This window comes from Pelophylax lessonae (assembly GCF_965119305.1).
Source record: "Pelophylax lessonae genome assembly, chromosome: 3".
Lineage (NCBI taxonomy): Eukaryota > Metazoa > Chordata > Amphibia > Anura > Ranidae > Pelophylax > Pelophylax lessonae.
Genome location: NC_138770.1, coordinates 266,237,036 through 266,260,561, shown reverse-complemented (window position 1 = coordinate 266,260,561; position 23,526 = coordinate 266,237,036).

The window sequence follows — 23,526 nt, the reverse complement described above, 5'->3', positions numbered from 1 at the left end:
TCTGCCAGGGAGAAAGGAAGTTTAACCTCTTAAAGACTGGATCTTTTTCTGACACTTGCTGTTTGCAAGTTAAAATCAGTTTTTTTTTTGCTAGAAAAGTACTTAGAACCCCCAAACATTTTATATATTTTTTTAGCAGAGACCCTACAGAATAAAATGGCGATTGTTGTAATATTTTATGTCACACTGTATTTGCGCAGCAGTCTTTCAAACGCAATGATTAGACTTTAATGAATAAAAAAAAAAAAAAAAACGTAACAGTAAAGTTATCCCAATTTTTTTTTTTTTTGTTACACAGAGAATCGTGAGAGAATCGTGATCTTTATTCCAAGCTAAAAAATCGTGATTCTCATTTTGGCCAGAATCGTGCAGCTCTAATAAATATATATATACACACACACACGCCTAGCAGCCCACATTACATTATTATATAGCCATCAAGCAGTGTCTGGCCTACCTGGTGATGACTGGTCCTGGCGCTCTGATCCGATGGCCTGGTCTTTAAAGGGGCAAATCCTTGCGATCCAGAAGTGGTTAAACCTGCAGGAGGACCGGTGTTTTTATCTATTAATGACTTTACTATTGCTTTAGGCCTGGTTCACATGTATGCGGGTTGGTGGTTCACATGTATGCGGGTTGGCGGTTCACATGTATGCGGGTTGGCGGCCCACATTTGCACAGGCATAGCAGCCCATTGATTTGAACGGGCTGCTATGCCCTCATTTTCCGCAGAAAAAAGGTGCATGCAGCATTTTTTTTAAATTCAGTGGCCTTGAAATCCATCCTGCTTTTGCACCATGCGACTAACCTGCAGTTCCTGCTCTGGCAAGCTTTCTGCATTTTTTGTATACGTGGGCACGGCATTTAAAAATAAACAGTTTGCGTGTGCAGCAACGGCAGGTAAGTCGCATGGTGCAAAAGAAGGATGGATTTCATGGCCACTGCATTTTTTTAAATTCTGCATGCACCTTTTTTCAGCTGAAAACGCAGGCATAGCAGCTCAAGCCCATTCACATCAATGGGCTGCTATGCCTGTGCAAATGTGGGCCCCCAACCCGCATACATGTGAACCAGGCCTAAAGCAATAGTAAAGTCATTAATAGATAAAAACACCGGTCCTCCTGCAGGTTTAACCAATTAATGACTTTACTATTGCTTTAGGCCTGGTTCACATGTATGCGGGTTGGGGGCCCACATTTGCACAGGCATAGCAGCCCATTGATGTGAATGGGCTTGAGCTGCTATGCCTGCGTTTTCAGCTGAAAAAAGGTGCATGCAGAATTTAAAAAAATGCAGTGGCCATGAAATCCATCCTTCTTTTGCACCATGCGACTTACCTGCCGTTGCTGCACACGCAAACTGTTTATTTTTAAATGCCGTGCCCACGTATACAAAAAATGCAGAAAGCTTGCCAGAGCAGGAACTGCAGGTTAGTCGCATGGTGCAAAAGCAGGATGGATTTCAAGGCCACTGAATTTTAAAAAAATGCTGCATGCACCTTTTTTCTGCGGAAAATGAGGGCATAGCAGCCCATTCAAATCAATGGGCTGCTATGCCTGTGCAAATGTGAACCACCAACCCGCATACATGTGAACCAGGCCTAAAGCAATAGTAAAGTAATTTATAAACAACACCTCCTTCAGGTTTAACCACTTCTTGACCACAAGGATTTGCCCTCTTAATGACCAGGCCATCGGATCGGAGCCGAGCGCCAGAACCAGTTATCACCAGTTAGGCCAGACACTGCTTGATGACCTATTTTAGGCCTGGTTCACAGAGTCTGTACTGACTGACTATATAATAATGTGCATAAGTGAACCAAAGCCCCTAAATTCAGCAATGAAATTGAAGTGAGGTGGAAATTTAATAATTTAAATTTAATAATAGAATACCGTGATAATACCGTATACCGTGGCAAAACCTTAATCAATTAATCGCAGCATGAAAATCTGATACCGTCACAAGCCTAGCGGTGACATAGGCGTGCGCACAGGGTGTGCTGGGTGTGCCTGGGCACACCCTAATCACCTAGGGCACATAGCATTGCCAGTGAGGAGATGGGAAAGATCTCCCTGGGACCTGCTCTGCTCTATTTCTCCTTGCCTACAGGTACATGGCCCCGATACATTACTCTCCCTGCTGGCAAACACATGCATGTGTATTTCAACTTTGGGGTGCACACCTTAATGCAATAGGCTGCGCACACCTATGGGCGGTGTAGGTGGAAGCGGCGGTGGAGGAGGACCAGGGCCGGATTAACAGCATCATGGGCTTGGTGCTGAGGATTTTGAAGGGCCTTAAGGGCCGTGCCTTGCCATGCACCCAGAGGAGGAAGGGTGCAGCCATGCATGCCTAATTCAACATGGGATGCTGTCTCTGAAGCCCATAAACACATCCATGCATCGCCAACTGTCCCTCCTTGTCCGGCCTTCACGCTGTGTGGGGAGGTTCTGAGGGTGCTGCCTGGGGAAGCGAGCATAGAAGCCAGACTTCTGTGTTTACAAGTGACAGAAGAGCGGTAACAGTGAATATGGCCAACCCGGGGCCTATATAAAAGGTAGGGGCCTGGAGCTGCAGCTCCAATAGCCCCTACATTAATCTGGCCCTGAGGAGGAGGACGAGGTAGCCAACACTGCTTCTTTTCAAAAATTTTAAATGAGGGTACACCCCAAAAGAGTGAGAAAGAGCAAAAATGGAACAATGGGTGGGTAAGGTCGGTATCCATTGCTATTCTGCATAAGGTACGGAAAAGTCCCGTGGGATCCATGCCTGGTTCATTTTAATGAACGTGAGCTTGTCCACATTGTCTCTGGACAGGCGGCTGCGCTTGTCTGTTATAACGCCCCCAGCCGTGCTAAATACCCGTTCAGATAATACACTGGCTGCAGGGCACGCCAGCACCTCCAAGGCGTAAAGGGCAAGCTCAAGCCATGTGCCCAATTTGGAGACCCAGAAGTTGAAGGGGGCAGACCCGTCATTCACTACATGTAGGCGTGTGCACACATACTGCTCCACCATGTTGGTAAAATGCTGCCTCCTGCTAAGACGTTCCATCTGAGCTGCTGGTGCTGCTGTTTGTTGTGGCGTGCTGACAAAGCTTTTCCACATTTCGGCCATGCTAACCCTGCCTTCTGAGGTGCTGGCGGTGCCCTGGTTGCGTTGGCGACCTCCTCCTCCTCCTCCTCTGCCTTGTGCTTCCACTGTGGCCCCGCTGTCAGATGGGAATGCCAGCAGCATGGCGTCTACCAGCGTGCGCTTGTACTCGCGCATCTTGCGATCGCGCTCCAGTGAGTGAATTAAGGACGGTACGTTGTCCTTGTAACGGGGATCCAGCAGCGTGGCCACCCAGTAATCAGCACAAGTTAGAATGTGGGCAACTCGGCGGTCGTTGTGGAGACACTGCAGCATGTAATCGCTCATGTGTGCCAGGCTGCCCAGAGGCAACGAAGGGCTGTCCTCTGTGGGAGGTGTATCGTCCGTGTCCTCTGTATCCCCCCAGCCACGCACCAGTGATGGCCATGAGCTGGCCTGGGTGCCACCCTGCTGTGAACATGGTTCCATCTCCTCCTCCAGCTCCTCCTCCTCCTCATCCTCCTCATCCTCCAGAACTGTGCCCCTGCTGGACAATTGCGTCCCTGGCGTTTGCGTGTGCAGGAACCCACCCTCGGAGCCCCTTGCGAATGACTGCCCTGAAAGCCTTGGAAATGTTACCTCTTCATCCTCCTCCTCCTCCTCATCCTGTGCCACATCCTCTTCCATCATCGCCCGAATTGTTTTTTCAAGGAGGCATGGAAGTGGGATAGTTAAGCTGAGAACGGCGTCATTGCCACTGGCCATGTTGGTGGAGTACTCAAAACAGCGCAACAAGGCACACAGGTCTCGCATGGAGGCCCAGTTAAATTAAATAGCGGAATAGAAAATATGATCCAAAAAAAGTGTATGTATATCACACGTACACAACCACACTGGGCCCCAATTACTATTGTTTGTACCCCTAAAAGGCTAGATGAGGAGTAGGGGGAGTATGGAACAGGCAGCACCCTCAAACCTTCAGAAGTATGAGATGAACCCCAACAACTTGGAAAGGTGGATCTCTCTCACACGTACCGACACAGACTATCCCGCAATTCAATTGATCCTCAAAGGTTTTTATTGAATAGCGGAATAGGAAATATGATCAAAAAAAGTGTATGTATCTCGCACGTACACAACCACACTAGGCCCCAATTACTATTGTTTGTACCCCTAAAAGGCTAGATGAGGAGTAGGGGGGGTATGGAACAGGCAGCACCCTCAAACCTTCAGAAGTATGAGATGAACCCCAACAACTTGGAAAGGTGGATCTCTCTCACACGTACCGACACAGACTATCCCGCAATTCAATTGATCCTCAAAGGTTTTTATTGAATAGCGGAATAGGAAATATGATCAAAAAAAGTGTATGTATCTCGCACGTACACAACCACACTAGGCCCCAATTACTATTGTTTGTACCCCTAAAAGGCTAGATGAGGAGTAGGGGGGGTATGGAACAGGCAGCACCCTCAAACCTTCAGAAGTATGAGATGAACCCCAACAACTTGGAAAGGTGGATCTCTCTCACACGTACCGACACAGACTATCCCCCAATTTAACTGATCCCCAAAGGTTTTTGATTAAATAGCGGAATAGAAAATATGATCCCAAAAAAGTGTATGTATATCACACGTACACAACCACACTGGGCCCCAATTACTATTGTTTGTACCCCTAAAAGGCTAGATGAGGAGTAGGGGGAGTATGGAACAGGCAGCACCCTCAAACCTTCAGAAGTATGAGATGAACCCCAACAACTTGGAAAGGTGGATCTCTCTCACACGTACCGACACAGACTATCCCGCAATTCAATTGATCCTCAAAGGTTTTTATTGAATAGCGGAGTAGGAAATATGATCAAAAAAAGTGTATGTATCTCGCACGTACACAACCACACTAGGCCCCAATTACTATTGTTTGTACCCCTAAAAGGCTAGATGAGGAGTAGGGGGGGTATGGAACAGGCAGCACCCTCAAACCTTCAGAAGTATGAGATGAACCCCAACAACTTGGAAAGGTGGATCTCTCTCACACGTACCGACACAGACTATCCCCCAATTTAACTGATCCCCAAAGGTTTTTGATTAAATAGCGGAATAGAAAATATGATCCCAAAAAAGTGTATGTATATCACACGTACACAACCACACTGGGCCCCAATTACTATTGTTTGTACCCCTAAAAGGCTAGATGAGGAGTAGGGGGAGTATGGAACAGGCAGCACCCTCAAACCTTCAGAAGTATGAGATGAACCCCAACAACTTGGAAAGGTGGATCTCTCTCACACGTACCAACACAGACTATCCCCCAATTTAACTGATCCCCAAAGGTTTTTGATTAAATAGCGGAATAGAAAATATGATCCAAAAAAAGTGTATGTATATCACACGTACACAACCACACTAGGCCCCAATTACTATTGTTTGTACCCCTAAAAGGCTAGATGAGGAGTAGGGGGAGTATGGAACAGGCAGCACCCTCAAACCTTCAGAAGTATGAGATGAACCCCAACAACTTGGAAAGGTGGATCTCTCTCACACGTACCGACACAGACTATCCCCCAATTTAACTGATCCCCAAAGGTTTTTGATTAAATAGCGGAATAGAAAATATGATCCAAAAAAAGTGTATGTATATCACACGTACACAACCACACTAGGCCCCAATTACTATTGTTTGTACCCCTAAAAGGCTAGGAGTAGGGGGAGTATGGAACAGGCAGCACCCTCAAACCTTCAGAAGTATGAGATGAACCCCAACAACTTGGAAAGGTGGATCTCTCTCACACGTACCAACACAGACTATCCCCCAATTTAACTGATCCCCAAAGGTTTTTGATTAAATAGCGGAATAGAAAATATGATCCCAAAAAAGTGTATGTATATCACACGTACACAACCACACTAGGCCCCAATTACTATTGTTTGTACCCCTAAAAGGCTAGATGAGGAGTAGGGGGAGTATGGAACAGGCAGCACCCTCAAACCTTCAGTATGAGATTGTGTTCACTGTACCCCACAAAGATTGAGTTCACTGCACCCCACAATGATTGTGTTCACTGCACCCCACAAAGATTGTGTTCACTGCACCTCACAAAGATTGTGTTCACTGTACCCCCCAAAGATTGTGTTCACTGCACCCCACAAAGATTCTGTTCACTGTACCCCACAAAGATTGTGTTCACTGCACCCCAAAAAGATTGTGTTCACTGCACCCCAAAAAGGATGTTGTTCACTGCACCCCAAAAAGGATGTTGTTCACTCCACCCCAAAAAGATTGTGTTCACTGCACCCCACAAAGATTGTGTTCACTGCACCCCAAAAAGATTGTGTTCACTGCACCCCAAAAATGATTTTGTTCACTGCACCCCAAAAAGGATTTTGTTCACTGCACCCCAAAAAGGATGTTGTTCACTCCACCCCAAAAAGATTGTGTTCACTGCACCCCAAAAAGATTGTGTTCACTGCACCCCACAAAGGATTTTGTTCACTGCACCCCAAAAAGATTGTGTTCACTGCACCCCAAAAAGGATGTTGTTCACTGCACCCCAAAAAGGATTTTGTTCACTGCACCCCAAAAAGATTGTGTTCACTGCACCCCACAAAGGATTTTGTTCACTGCACCCCACAAAGATTGTGTTCACTGCACACCAAAAAGGATTGTGTTCACTGCACCCCAAAAAGATTTTGTTCACTGCACCCCAAAAAGATTGTGTTCACTGCAGCCCAAAAAGATTGTGTTCACTGCAGCCCAAAAAGATTGTGTTCACTGCAGCCCAAAAAGATTGTGTTCACTGCAGCCCAAAAAGATTGTGTTCACTGCAGCCCAAAAAGATTGTGTTCACTGCAGCTCACACACAGAAAAATGGATGTGGATCACTGACACCTGCCTATCTCCAATCCCACACCACACAGCAATATCGATTGTAGTTTGTAGAACACAGTTTCCCTAAAATTCAGCAGACTCTGTCCCTAACAGGATTGAGAAGAGATCGTAGATCAGGATTGAGTGCAGACCCCACCCCCCACACAGCAATATCGATTGTAGTTTGTAGAAGACACTGACCCTATATAATTCAGCAGACTCTATCCCTAAAATGCCTACAACTCGCCCTGCCTAAACACTCCGACCTGTCCCTCAATTCTATCCGGACACAAATGGTTTTTTCCTGCCTATCTTTCCCTAATCAGCAGCCAGCACGTTGATGTGTGCTCTGTCCCTGAATCTAAGCAGCATAATGACGCCGCTGCGGCTGCCTCGAACTTATAAAGACTTGGTCACATGCTTCAGACGGCCAATCACAGCTACTGAGACATTTGCAGGCATGGCTGGGATGGCTTAAGGCACACCAGTTAAACGATTGTTGATTGGCTGTTGAAAGCCCGCCATGAAAAGAGCGCCAAAGCATGCAAAACCCGGAAATAAAACGACCGAACACGGATTTTTACCCGAACATACAGTAAAGTGTCCGTGTCCGTGTTCGGGTACAAAAAATCCAATTATTCGGTACGAACACGAATAATACAGTCCGTGTTCGCTCAACACTAATCTTAATTAGTTCTCGTATTACATTCTCCTAAAACACCTAACTATTTACTCTCCCCTCCCCCCCCCCTCGTGTGTTCTATCTTATTTTCTCCTCCCTCATCTCCCTTCTTCATAGAGAGGATCAGGGCTGCCGCTAGAAATCCTGGGGCCCCATACACCCTACATGACAGGGCCCCCCCCCCCTTCCACCGAAAATATTAAAATTATATTATCACCCCCTCCCCCCAATCCCTCTTCCTAGCAGAAATCCCTCCCAATCACCCCTCACAGCGCAACCCCTCAAATCCCATTACAAATTCACAACCCCATCCCCATACAGAGTGCAGGGGTCATGAATACGTTCAGGAGAATGCTAGATACAGAATGCATGGTTCTGGAGTGCATTATGCACAGGGTTCAGGAGAGTGCTAGATAGGGAGTAGTGCCTTACTAAGCTGACCAAGATTTCCCATAGATGCAAATGTTAGACAGGGAGCAGTGCCATACCAGGTTGACCAAGATTCTCCATTGAGGACAATGTTAAAAAACGGGAGTAGTGCTATACCAAGGTGACCAAGATTCTCCATTGAGGACAATGTTAAAAAACGGGAGTAGTGCTATACCAAGGTGACCAAGATTTCCCATTGAGGCCAATGTTAAAAATCGAGAGCAGTGCTATACCAAGCTGTACATAGTAGCGAATGTACGTAAAAGCCTCTGTACTGCACCTCTTCCCAGCTGCTACAACCTCTGCAACACACACACCTCTCCTCTGCCCTTATCTTCCCCAAATACCTTTCTGTTGCTGGCTGCCATATCTTCCTTCTCCTTCTTCCCTATGCACGTGCTGCTTGACACAGGGGGTGGGTCTGAGTAGCAGTCCCGCCCATTACCGACATCACAGCATGAATTTGACAGGTGCAGTCTCTCATTGCGACTGCATAGGGCACACCCAGCTGGTTTGTTAGCCAATCCCTGGCTGTTCTAAATGTTCCCACTGCTGCAGGTCCTTCTGAGCTAGAAGGTAACATTTATCACCAGAATTATGCCGGACAAAGCCTTTGTACAGCGGGATAGTCCTGCCCAGGTTGGGAGGTATACTGTCATCCTACCGATCTTCCTGCTGTCCGGGCCCCCCTATGGGCCGGGGCCCCATACAGGAGTACTGGCTGTACCCCCCTGATGGCGGCCCTGGAGAGGATACATCCATCTCTTTACCACTAATTTAAATGTATTCCCAGGGGGGGGGGGCTAGGAGAAGTAGAGAAGAGAGACATACACACTAACAAGAAAAACTAGGTTTCTTCCCCTTAATATTCCTCATAGACATTTTCGCTTTCCCTCTACCTCTCTTATCCCCTCTCTCTTCCCCTTGTCTCTCTCCTCCTCTCCTTTCCCCCTCCAAGGGGATAGCTAGTTGATAAACAATATACACTTCTTCAGTTCAAGTATTGTCGTATACATTTATAATACCCCCCATTTCAACTTCCCCTCTCGTCCACAAAGGAGAGGGTCATCCTCCCTTCTCTTCCACCCTATACTTTTAGCCTCTATTTATCAGCTTTCAATATACAGATATCAAGTCCTTAGAATCTTCAATTTTTCTTCACTCAGGCTGAACACAGATAATTCCTAATTTTTACTTTACCCTTCAATCTTCCTTTTCAGGAGTGAAGAAAACAAGCGAAATCCCTCAATTCAGGCAATAAACTCTACTGTCCTTATTCCATATAGGAGGAGGCAGCACATGGATACCACAATTTAAAGAGAGGTAGAGGGGAAAGAGAAGCAAAAATTGGCAATTTTGTGGCACTCTGCAATCATTGGGGTACAATGCTGTGGCACTCTGCAATCATTGGGGTACAATGCTGTGGCACTCTGCAATCATTGGGGTACAATGCTGTGGCACTCTGCAATCATTGGGGTACAATTCTGTGGCATTCTGCAATCATTGGGGTACAATGCTGTGGCACTCTGCAATCATTGGGGTACAATGCTGTGGCACTTTGCAATCATTGGGGTACAATGCTGTGGGCACTCTGCAATCATTGGGGTACAATGCTGTGGCACTCTGCAATCATTGGGGCACAATGCTGTAGGCACTCTGCAATCATTGGGGACAATGCTGTGGCACTCTGCAATCATTGGGGACAATGCTGTGGCGCTCTGCAGTGATTGGGGACAATGCTGTGGCGCTCTGCAGTGATTGGGGACAATGCTGTGGCGCTCTGCATTGAAAGGGGCTCGCACGCTGAACTCTGCATTGATGGGGGCACGGAACAGTGTTAATTGCATTGAAGGGGGCACAGCACAGTTGCATTGAAGGGGGCCCGCACGCTGAACTCTGCATTGTGGGGGCACATCACAGTGTTCATTGCATTGAAGGGGGCACAGCACAGTGTTTATTGCATTGAAGGGGGCACAGCACAGTGTTTATTGCATTGAAGGGGTCACAGCACAGTGTTTATTGCATTGAAGGGGTCACAGCACAGTGTTTATTGCATTGAAGGGGTCACAGCACAGTGTTTATTGCATTGAAGGGGTCACAGCGCAGTGTTTATTGCATTGAAGGGGTCACAGCACATTGTTCATTGCATTGAAGGGGGTACAGCACAGTGTTTATTGCATTGAAGGGGGCACAGCACAGTGTTTATTGCATTGAAGGGGGCACAGCACAGTGTTTATTGCATTGAAGGGGGCACAGCACAGTGTTTATTGCATTGAAGGGGTCACAGCACAGTGTTTATTGCATTGAAGGGGTCACAGCACATTGTTCATTGCATTGAAGGGGTCACAGCACATTTTTCATTGCATTGAAGGGGGCACAGCACAGTGTTTATTGCATTAAAGGGGGCACAGCACAGTGTTTATTGCATTGAAGGGGTCACAGCACAGTGTTTATTGCATTGAAGGGGTCACAGCACGGTGTTCATTGGATTGAAGGGGGCACAGCACAGTGTTCATTGCATTGAAGGGGGCACAGCACAGTGTTCATTGCATTGAAGGGGGCATGTACGCTGGTCTCTGCATTGAAAGGGGGCATGTACGCTGGTCTCTGCATTGAAAGGGGGCATATACCATCTCCTGTACCATGACCTGTGACATGCCTATACCATATCTGTGCCATGCCTATACCATATCTGTGCCATGCCTATACCATATCTGTGCCATGCCTATACCATCTCCTGTACCATCACCTATGCCATGCCTATACAATCACCTGTGCCATGCCTGTACCATGACTTCAAAGTCACGCAATTTTTTACTGCGTTCTTGGCGCGAAGCAATACCTATTACATTTTTCTTTTTGCGCCCCCCCAAAAATTTTGAGCACCAGCCGCCACTGGTTATACCATCATGAATGACATCAATATGTGAAAATAACAGTGATATTCCAGGGAATTCCTTTATCCAAAAGTGCTTGCGTGCATATAAATCAATCCATATTTTATATAGTTATTAAAGTGCAAACTGAAATAAGGTGCTTATAAGTATAATAGGTGATATAATAATTTAAAATTTATATAAAGATTTAAATCTATTATGATAAAGTGCTGCGTGTGCAAAATTTGTGCAAATGATCAAATCCTTAATAAAAGGTGAAAAACAAATATTGTGCAATTGATCAGCTTAATATATTTCCAGTGCACTTTGTGAAAGGTATATGGTGTTTTCAAAGAAAATAAATAAATAAATAAATAAATAAATAAATAGATGGGGTTTAGGTATTATATTGTCCAATATATGTGATGGCTCCCAGTTTTTCTTTATAGAATTATTATGGTCCTTGCTCAATCCAATGGCTTCCTCCACTTTTAGGATAGTGAATGATAGTGCTCTCCGATGACCACACTTATAGGTTTGCTAACTGCTCACCTCCAGGGCCGTACTGGGTATGAAAACCAGCCCTGGAAAAAATGACATACCAGTCCCATAGCATTGCCTCATTATACCAGCGCCACCCCTCAGTAAGCCCCCCCCCAACCTAGTACAGACCCCTCAGTAAGCCCTCGCTGTGAATGCCCTACGCGTTACGTCATGGAGTCACGTGACTTCTTCAGGGGAATCTGCACAGATGTCTGTGAAATTGCCCCTAAAGTCAGACTGAAATGCTGGCTTGAAATCGTGCGAGTTCAGCTGACCCTGCACGATTTCAAAACGGCCTCAGTGTGAACCTGGGCTAAACAGAATTTACTGGTCAATCAAATTGGAAAAGCTCTGTAATAAAAAGGATCCCTCCTTTCTGGAAAGATGTGTTATTACCATCTAGGTAAGTCAGAAATGAACCATTCTGCATAGACATGAGATTACATTGCTTCATATCTTTACCCAGAGAGCAATGATGCATTTATGGTCATGTCGCATGATCAACCAATATGGCTCCCAGGATAAGCAATCAAAAGGGTAAATTAGAACACCTGTCCAAGTAACCAATGTGCCACTGTACTGTAAGCCGCATCCGTAGTGTCATCCATCATTCTCACCCACATATCTACATACAATGACATGAAATGAATGCTGAACCAAGGTTAAAGAGTAACTCCACTTTCATGGGAAAAAAAAAAAAAGGCATATACAGTTGCAACAAAAGTCATATTGTAGTTGAATGTTAATAAAGAGGACCCTTCCTTTTCAATCTGCAGCGCTGTCATTTTCTGTAAAATGCAATGTAATATGGTTACCTGGAGGTGTTCTCTACACAGAATGTGTACAGAATGCCCCCGGGAACATTATTTCCTGCTTGTGTGATTGGCTTACTCATTTTCCCTTGTTGTCTAAACTAAGTCACAAGTCAGATTTTTGGCATCCACTGCAACAAAATTGTCATTTTTGGTGAGATACTCCCAATAGGAAATTAGATCAAAAGGGAAGCAGACCCTGCAGCTTTCCCCATTAGTGTCCTGCAGGTGCAGCAGCTGATTGATAATTTTGAAACCATTCCCATTAGACACACACAGCACAGGAGTACAGAGAAACACACACTGATTTCTTCAGAATAACAAAAGGTAGGTATCTGCAACAAAGTTTGTTAAAAACGTTGCAATGCACAAAAACAGTAGATACCCCAGAGAGTTATGTTTTTTTCTCAACAAAAGTGAAGTTACTCTTTAACGTTTCAACCTGCAATAGTGCTAGCTACCCCTAGGTAATAATCTGCATATTGAGTAAAATAATGACACATCAAATATGTAAATCTGTGCAAAGTTCAAATCAAAATTACATTCAAGTTAACATTACACTAACAAGAAATATGTAGCCAATGAATGTGCATTATAGTTTTCTTTTAAAGCAAAACTTTAGATGCATAAATAGAAAACACACCTGCTCCCACATCTGGGTAAGCAATCTACGACATTTCCGGCCCCTCCTCCTTCTCCTGCTGCCTTCTGGGACACACAGAGGTCCCAGAAGATGGGGTGGTGGGGCATTCAGAAAGCGCAGCGTAACTCCTGTGAAGGCTTCACTGCCGGTTTCCGTTGCTTACAATGCTGGCGCCTGCATCCAAGGCCAATTGATGAATCGGCTCGGGGCACTGACATCAATGGATCCCTGGACAATTAAGTATCCTTATAGTAAAAGTCAGCAGCTACAGAATTTGTAGCTACTGACTTTTATTTTATTTTTTTCCAGACTTGAGCTTTGATTTAATCAGGGGCGTAACTACAGGGGTTGCAATTGCAACCGGGCCCCATGCTCCAGGGGGCCTGTGTGGCTCCCCTGTACACCTGGATAGGAGCGATGACGAGGGCAAAATGTAGAGAAATCACTGTCCTCCTTTTTCCTCCTGTCGCTGCAGGAGGAAATAGGAGAAGATTGGTTCCTCTGTATGCCCCCCCCCCTGTCACTCCTCCTATCCAGTTCACTTGTGTTCTGCTGTCTCTTGGCCCATGTGCTCCCCTGGTTCCCCCCCCCCCACTGTGCTCCCTTCCCTCTCACAATAAAGAACCAGGAAGGGGTCGGTAAATATGTAATTTACCAGCTCCTTCCTTTTCTGAATGGTCAGTGACATTGTAAAGAAATAGAATAAAATTATAAAAAATAATACAATTAAAATACCAAAAAATAAAAACTACTGACATCAGTGGGTGATCTTCAAGGATCGCAAAGGTCACACTTGCAACCGGGCCCTGGCATTCCACCACCCCGGGGAGGCCCAAAGATGGCAGGAAGGGGGCCCACTGCACAACTTGTGAAAGAGTCCTGCTGCAGGATCGTAATAAAGGGCCCCAGGAAGAGCCTAAGGCTTGAAGGGAAGGGCCCTGGCTAGGGGTCCGGGAGGCCCTTCATGGTTTCATGCACCGGGGCCCTGAAAGTTCTAGTTACGCCTCTGGATTTAATGAAGGAGGGGCAAGACTGAAAGCCAATCAGGTGTGCTGCATGCAAATGTGTTGACAAGGAATGATAGGAGGAGAGAGTATACGGAGGAGAGTGATAACCTCATCAGTGTGCTGCTGCTCTTTACCTGTCAAGTCAACAGCCTGGGGGGAAGACGCCATCATTGTATTCCGTATCTCATCTACAGACTCCTTCAAATAATCCTGTATAAACACTATGTGAACCCCGTTATCCAAGGATCTTCCCGGATTTGGATACTGACCTAAACATGACAGACTGTTCTTGTAAAATGAAAATATACTTGTAGAACAAAAAACTCTTCACATGATGTTGACAATCTTAACGTCATAGGTGTGTCCCTGTTTTGTTTCCAAGATATGAAAGGACAATGATTTAGCAAGGATTTGACGTGGCGTTCAGGAGGAAATAAGAGAAATCGTTTGAAGCACAATGTTGTTGTTTTGCCTAGAACGATAGAATAATACTGCAGGTGATGGGTGTTCCTGTACAGCAATTTTATTACTTTTTTTTTTTTTTTGGGAAGCCCATACACCGAAGATTACTACTATGTGTAATATGTATAGCTTAATGCAGAAAACTTTAATTGATGGATGTTCCACATACAATGAATGAACTAGGCAAAAGTGGCACAAATTTCTGAAGTGATGGATCACAATGATAGAAAACCTGTACTGAGAGAAATATCGTTGTAAATGACAGCTACCTTGATGTTCCAGCGTTTACTATTTTTGGGTCACTGACTTCAGGCATGCACGCAGATAGCGAGGTGGAAAGTCAGTATTCCTAATATTTGTTCTGGGTCAGTGTCTCACAGAGTGTGCAAGCACTGGATCCACTGAACAGCTAGGAATGTTTGTTTCAAAAAGTATTTTTTTGCATTTGCAGCAATTGTATTTTGTCAGCACAAGTTTAATTTTAAGTTGTGTAAGTAGTCTTACTGAGATGGACAAATAAAGAGTAATAAGTGTAGCCAGGTGCTTGGCTAAGAATGAAGAGTGTGAGAAACACTGGCTACAGCTGCTCTGTACCTGCTGCCCTGCAGTACTGAGCTGGTAATAGCTATATCAGCTATATAGACTGAGTCCGGCAGCACTGCATTGTGGGAAGCGTAGTCTAGAGGAGAGAGCCTCTACTGTACTCAAAAGCTTTTAAACTGCTATTACTGGACAGAGATTGCCAGGAGAAGGCGGAAGAGCTGCATTTTTTCAGACTGTACAGGACACAGCTTCCTCTTGCATTAAGGGAGACCAGGCAGTGCATATCTTTGTCCAATGTGCACCATTACTGCTGCATATTGGTGGCCTGGGCGGGATCTGGAGTGCTGAATTCAGGGGTTCTGACTGCCAGAGCCATCTGGATGCAGAGCAGAGAGAGGACTAATCGTTGTGTGTGACCGGATAGTGAGCTGCAATATCACTGGGATGTGTCAGCTGCTGCTGTGGGGACTTACTATCTGCTGCTAAAGAGACTGAGCCATTTAGCAACTGACCATACAGCCCTCTAGTAGCCTTATTGCTGCTTGCAGGCTTGACTGGGATTATTCTCAAAAATGTGCACCAATGTTAAAACTGGACCACAACGCTAGCCAGCTGAAGAGTTTGGACTAAAGAGTGTCCCTTCACAACTGCTACACAGAGACCCTCAACCTTAACCACTTCCCTCCCGCCCTATAACAGAATGACGGCGGGAATGTGGTTGTGTTATCCTGACCAGACGTCATATGACGGCGGAAGGATAACACAGCTCTGGGCGCCCCCCGGGGGCGCACAGAGCGGCGATCGGTGATGCGAGGTGTCAGTCTGACACCCTGCACCTCCGATCGCGGTAAAGAGACTACTGACGTAGCTCTTTACCATGTGATCAGCCGTGTCCAATCACGGCTGGTCACATCGTAAACAGGAACAGCCGTTGATCGGCTTTCCTTAGTTCGTGCCTGACAGGCACGAGTAAAGGAGCGCCGATCAGTGGCTCCCCTGACAGGGGGGGGTCGGCACTGGTAATCAGATCATTGATTACCAGTGCAGACCCTCGGGGGGGGGGATGCCACCAGATCCACCAGGGATGCCCACTATGACCCCAGGGATGCCCACTATGACCCCAGGGCCTGAAGAAGGAGCGGAGCTCCGCAACGCGTCGCCGTTCGAACCCCCTGCTGTCTCCGGAAGTGACGTCACAGCCATCCGACCGGCGGACCCACGCTGCATTGCCACCACAGAGGAGTTGCACGTCCCCCGCCTCCGACATGAGGCCATCGGCTGTCCTCCCTCACCACAGCGCTACCGCCCGACTGGATCTACCACCTCGGATGTGACACCAGAGACCTTCCCCTCACTGCTTTTATAGATGCCTGCTTTTATGGATCTCTTGTGAGTACCATTTTAATTGTGTGTGAATAAAGTACTGCTGTGCTACACTTAGATCGGCGCTTGGCTCTCTCTCTCTCTCCTGGAAACATACAGGGTCGCTTCACCCTCTACAAGCCTGCAGCCATCCAAGTGTCTAGCCATCGGATTGCACCCCACCATCTGCCCACAGTATACTACGGCAGTCACCCACACTGTCTGATTGCGCCAATCTCTCTCTCCCCCCTCTGCATGACCCCAGGGATGCCCACTATGGCCACCAGTGATGGCAATCAGGGCTCAGGGAGCCCCCCATTGCCCTCCCCATCAGTGATGCCCACCAGTGTCCTCCCTATCAGTGCTGCCCACAAGTGCCCATCATTGCCATCCTTTAGTGTCGACCCACCAGTGCCCATTATTGCCCACCAGTGCCGCCTATCAGTGCCCATTAGTGCCCATCAGTGCCGCCGTTCAGTGCCGATCAGTGCCGCCCATCAGTGCCCACCAGTGCCGCCTATCAGTGCCCATTAGTGCCCGTCAGGGCCACCTATCAGTGCCCGTCAGTGCCACCTATCAGTGTCCATCAATGCCGCCTATCAGTGCCCAGCAGTGCCGCCTATCAGTGCCCACCAATGCTGCATATCTGTGCTACCTATCAGTGCCTATCAGTGCCGCATATCAGTGCCGCCTATCAGTGCCACCCCATCAGTGCCACCCCATCAGTGCCTCCTCATCAGTGCCTGTCAGTGCAGTCTCATCAGTGCTCATCAGTGCAGGAAAAAACTTATTTATTTACAAAATTGTATAACATAAACAAAAAAACTTTTTTTTTTTTTTCAAACTTTTCGGTCTTTTTTTATTTGTTTAGCAAAAAGTAAAAATCGCACAGGTGATCAAATACCACCAAAAGAAAGCTCTATTTGTGGGGGGAAATGACATAAATTTGGTGTAGGTACAGTGTTGTATGACCGCGCAATTGTCATTCAAAATGCAACAGCGCTAAAAGGGGAAAATTGGCCTGGGCAGGAAGGGAGGGAAGTGCCCTGTATTAAAGTGGTTAAATCCTAATGTTAAGAGGTACTTCTCAGGGGACATTGCACCATATCCTAGCCATTTTCCTAGAGTGCACTCTAGATTAGTTATAGTATTATTATTCACATTGCAGTTAATGCTGATATGCACTGTTTATTGCTGACTCAAGAGTTAATCCAAGTCTAGGTGTACAGAATTCAATTCTAAGTAACCTTGGCATAGTGATAATTCTGTCTAGTGGACTGTGTCTGAACCCACCTTCTGTGTGTTCATTTATGCTCAACCCACCATTTATTCTAATCCATACCAATACATTGAGTTAATTTACCACTAAATGATCTTGTGTCTGTTTCCTGGTTCACTGCCAAGGTGAAGATATATACACTATACTTACATTCTTATAAGTGATTGATAAAAAATTCATGCGTTACCCAGAAATCATAAAGTGAGTATCATGTGCACTGTTTGATATATATCAATATACATCAAGCAGTACACATATCAATATACATCAAGCAGTACACATAATACTTACTTTACGATTTTTGGGTAGTGCGTCAATTTTTTTATCAAAAATGTTTTTATTGCTATGTGCAATATATCTGATTGCAGCTGTCCCCACTTTGGTCCACTTTAAATTAAATATTTTTCATTTAATTGATAAATTAAATTTTTGTGGTTCACTTAGCGCAGGAATTTATACATCGAATGTTCTTTTCTCTATCGCTCATTGACAGACGTAGTCCTCGGTGATACAGCACCTTCGGGTTATGTTGCCTCCACAGGAGCAGGACTAGACAGGAAATTAAAAAGCTCTGGCCACACCCTAGGGGCAGTCCCAGAGGGTATATCCTCTCTCTCTCTGCCTCAGCAAATCAGTTATTTTCTGTCTAGTTAGGAGTAAGGACCTAGATACCTTGCTGGGATCTTCGGTCCTGGCAAGATTTTTTTCTTAAAAAGATTTTTTAGACAGCTTTTTTCTCCAGTGTTCCTGTGAGATCTTCAAGCAAGAAAGCTGAACTGGGCGACGGGCTGGATGTTGAGATCCGGTGGTCACCCCAGTTCAGCCTACGAGCGCGTGCAGGCCATAGCTCCGCGCTGGGTCGGCCGCGACAAAGTCCCATTAAGGGACTGACCCCGCGAGTTAAACGTCTCGCTGAAACGCCAAAGACCATGAGTCACGGCGTCCGTATTGGTCGACAGCCCTCCCGCCCCGGTGGAGAGGGGTACTGTCAGGAGTTGGTGCCCGCCTGGTTCCGGTATGGTGAGTAGTATGTTCCCCCTTTTCCCCCTGACGGGTCTTGTGGTGAACGCGGGCCCCTCTCTGTATGGTAAGATAGAGTCCCCCTCTATCCTATAACATGGCACAGATCCCCCTACTTTGAGTGTGATTTTATGTGCAAAAAGCCAGGAGGCTTGGTTTGGGAGCTAACAATCTAATTGTATACATGTTTAAAAGATTGTAATCAGTGGCAGTCTGGGAATCTTACTGTGATAAGAATAAGGTACCTACCAGTCAGAAGCCACGGACATGTAGACTGCCTTCCTAGTCAAATCTCCAGCTATAGCAGGCCTTCCGAACGGCCATGAGGTCCGCCAGGGCCGGTACTGCCAACCACGCCAAAAATCCCCATGCAGAGATAGTGTTGTGTGCCCTGCAGCACACCGCTATTCGGTACAGGCCGCCGCCATTTTTTTTGCTGGATTGCACGAGCCGCCATTTTGGCGTAGCCTCGTGTCTCCAGCATGGGGGCGGCCATGTTTGAGGTGATCCAAACACCTCGTGGAGCTAGGGGAGGCGCCGGAAGGCGTGCAGAGGGGCGGAGCCGCCTCCTTTCTTCCTGGGCAGCCAGCCAAAAGACTTCCTGTTTGTCAAGACAGCGCTGTAACCTGTTGCAGTTAAACTCTGAGCATCAAGTGGTGAGCCTGGGGGTCTATCTCTCTCTCTCTCTCTCTCTCGATCGATAGGGATCCCTAGCAGGTAACACTAAGGGGCTTTTGTGGCGCTGGGGGTCTGTGAAAAAAAAAAAAAAAAAAAGTTTTTTATTTTTGAATTATATTATCCGGGAAGTTACTGGAATAATCATGGACCCTGCCACACAAATTCCCCCACCTGTTTCCCTCGAGGGGGCCATGGGACCCGCCGGTGCACAGAGTGTAGAGGCATTTACAGCAATTTTGGAGTCTATGGTGGCTCGGGTGGAGGCGGCCTGTCGGGGACGAGGGTCAAGGAAGCGACCCCCGCCTACCCCTATATTATCTGACACCTCTGACTCAGATTCAGAGATGGTCACTGCAGTTGCAGGTCCCTCTGCAAGGGCTGTTACCTCAGGTAAAGCTCCCTCAGACAGTGAGGAGGACGTTTCTTCTCCCGCTATAATTCAGGAAGAAGCATTGGTGGACGCACTAGTTGTGGCAGTGCAGGAAACCTTAAAACTTGAGGTTTTACCGGCAGAAGCAACTGATACAGAGATTCCTTTTGGTACTAACAAGCCCATCAAAACGGTGAAGGTTTTTCCTGTACCCAAGTGTTTTGGTAACAAGATTAAAGGAGAATGGGAGCATTCTAAACGTACCTTTACTATTTCCAAGCGTATTGCTAGACGCTATCCGTTTGAGGAATCCATCATTAAGAAATGGACGGTACCACCAGTGGTGGATCCACCTATTTCCAGGCTGAATAAAGCCACGGTTATCCCAGTGGAGGACACTTCGTCCTTTAAGGATCCGGTGGATCGAAAGATGGAAGCAGAGTCCCGCACCATCTTCTCTCTGATAGGGTCAGCATTTAGACCAGTAATTGTTATTGGTCTAGTTTCCCAGACACTTACGGAATGGGCGAGATTGGTACGCCAAGACCTTAGGGGAAAAGATATTCTCCAGGAAACATCTGATTTGATGGAACAGATTATACAAGGGCTACAGTTTATCTGTGACGCAGCCTTGGACACTACTCCCCTATTAGGGCATGCATCTATGTCAGCGGTAATCCTCAGACGTGTGCTGTGGTTAAAATGCTGGTCAGCTGACCTAGGTTCCAAAAAGACCTTGACGAATCTCCCCTTTCAGGGGAATCGTCTATTTGGGGCCACCCTAGATGAAATCATTAAGGATGCCACTGGGGGCAAGAGCACTTTTTTGCCACAGGCTGCTAAAGCTAAGGGACCTCGCAACAAGCGAGGACCTTTCTTTACCGCCCATAAAGGGTTCGCACGCCCGGCTGGAACAAGCGGGAAAGGCAAGACTCCTCCAGGAGGGTTCAAGAAAGGCTGGTCGGACAAACAGAGGACCAACTCAGCCAAACCCGAAGCAAAGGAGTACACAGCCTGAAGGTGCGCCCCCACCCGGTTTGAGGGTGGGGGGACGTTTTCACCGGTATTCAGGACATTAGATCGAGCATCAACTACTACTACCGGTGCGATTCTTCCCTTCCAACATTTAAGTACTACAGGGAGCGGTAGTCACCGTTCCCTGAATAGATCTTTTCCTTTACCTTTTCCTAAGATTAGTCTCAATTCCCCACAGGAATCGGATCTGGTTGACCAGACAGGCCAAGAAGCCTCTAGCCGGGTGACTTCGGTCCCTGAGGTTCAACCAGAAAAGATCACCCTTCCTGATAGCAATCAGGTATCTGATAAATGTGTGGGAACAGAAAACGACCAGACTTTCTCGGATGGTTGGGGCCAGATAGCTCTAGGGACGCCTGGTTCAGATCCAGTCAGCACCAGTGGTCCTAGAAATTCTAGGCTGGCCTCGTCAAGCCGGCCTGGCCGACTTGGACAGGCTAGTCGCAGACGTTCCGTGGGAACTTCGTCTCAGGGAGTGTCTGTGGTCTCAAGGACCAATTTACCATCGTGCTTTACAGTCGCTGGTTTTAATGGCCTGGCCATTGAGACCCAAGTACTGAAGGACAGAGGTTTGTCAGCTTCAGTCATTCCTACCCTTATTAAAGCAAGGAAAGCGACTTCCAGCAAGGTCTATTATCACACATGGAAGACTTATATTGCGTGGTGCGAATCTTTAGGATTTCCTCCACGTACCTATTCGGTGACTCGAATATTGGCTTTTTTGCAACAAGGGGTTGAGCAGAAGCTAGCCTTGAGCACCATCAAGGGTCAAGTTTCAGCATTAGCAATCTTCTTTCAGAAACCTTTAGCTACCAAGTCCTTGGTGCGGAATTTCATCCAGGGGGGCGGCACCTGGCTCCACCAGTCCGCGCGCCCTTTCCGCCCTGGGATCTTAATTTAGTTTTGTCGGTTCTACAGAAACCTCCCTTTGAAAACATCAGGGAGATTCCCTTGTTTACTTTATCCCAGAAGGTGGCCTTCTTGGTGGCTATCACTTCTGCTCGCAGGGTGTCAGAACTGGCTGCATTATCATGCCAGTCCCCATACCTAGTGATTCATAGGGATAAGGTAGTACTTCATCCTAAGCCATCCTTTCTTCCTAAGGTGGTTTCAGATTTTCATCTGAATGAAGATATTGTACTACCTTCCTTGTGTCCTCAGCCCAAGCATCATCGGGAACATGCGTTGCATTCCTTGGATGTGGTTCGGGCAATCAGAGTATACCTGAAAGCTACGGAATCATTCCGTAAGACGGATTCACTTTTTGTGATCACGGATGGCCCCAGAAAGGGTTTGCCTGCATCTGCCGCGACCATTGCCAAATGGATTAGACAGACGGTGGTACAGGCTTATTCTATTAAGGGTCAGAGTCCTCCGTTCCCTGTTAGGGCGCACTCCACTCGAGCACTCAGTACTTCCTGGGCCTTTCGCCATCAGGCGTCAGTGGTCCAGGTATGTAAGGCGGCCACCTGGTCGTCGGTACATACCTTTACAAAATTCTATAAAATTGATGTGACGGCATCGGCGGATGCCTCATTTGGCCGCAAGGTTTTGCAGGCCGCAATTTGAGGAGACCGGTGGTCTACCTCGAGAGTTTTTTTCTGTTTGAAAAATTTCTTTTTTGTTGAGTCTCATCATTAAGGATGAGCATTGTAAACTTCTAGTTGGCACCGGTTGGGCCTTCTAGATTGGGATTTGATTTCCATTTTCCCACCCCTCATTTGTGATACTGCTCTGGGACGTCCCGAAGGTGCTGTATCACCGAGGACTACGTCTGTCAATGAGCGATAGAGAAAAATGGATTTTTGTAAAATCTTACCGTAAAATCCTTTTCTCTTAGCTCATTGACAGACGTAGTCCCCGCCCCTCTGTTTTGGAGTTGGGTTGGGTTAAAATCTCTAAAGACTGCTTTTTGACATAACTGATTTGCTGAGGCAGAGAGAGAGAGGATATACCCTCTGGGACTGCCCCTAGGGTGTGGCCAGAGCTTTTTAATTTCCTGTCTAGTCCTGCTCCTGTGGAGGCAACATAACCCGAAGGTGCTGTATCACCGAGGACTACGTCTGTCAATGAGCTAAGAGAAAAGGATTTTACGGTAAGATTTTACAAAAATCCATTTATAAGTGTTTGCAGTAACTTTGATTCAACCAGATTCAACTGCCTGAGGCTGAGGTTGTTATTGGAAGTTGAGGCACAGAACACAGAACCCAAATTACCAAGTGGCTACTGCAGGAGTAGCGCTACACAAGGATGTAGAAAATCCTGCATCAGGATCTATTTGGTGACATGATCACTGTCAAAGGAGAGAATCATTATATAGATCGGCTTATTTTCACATGATAGATAATGCGATTGAAACCCAAGGCATTTGCTGTATGAGTAAAACTGGTAGGAAATTATTTTCTCTAGCAAAAGTAAGTATTTAATCTCTTCTGCTAATCTTTACTTTTCATTCATCGTACAGGGGTTGTAATTGCTGGCCTGTTTATGGAAATGCTAATTGTCCGGTTTTCATGCTGATGAAGTGTCTACAGTTTATTCTGAATCACTGACTCAGAACAAATATTCTGAAAATACTGAAGTCAGAGCTCCTAAACTGCATACCTGTCCGGAATTATTAACTCAGAAAGACCTGAAGCCAATGAGAAACCGCAAACCAGCATTATTAGGGAAGTAGCAATGCCTATATCGCTCTTTGAACCAGTCAAAACTTTCTCTCCTAGTGTCTCAGATAATGTTCAAATGGATTTGAACCTGTCAGGTTTATTTATTTTTTTGCTGTCTGTGCCTTTACTAAGTACTATCCCTTTACTACCTGTCCCAAAGACATGACAAGGGGTCAGTAG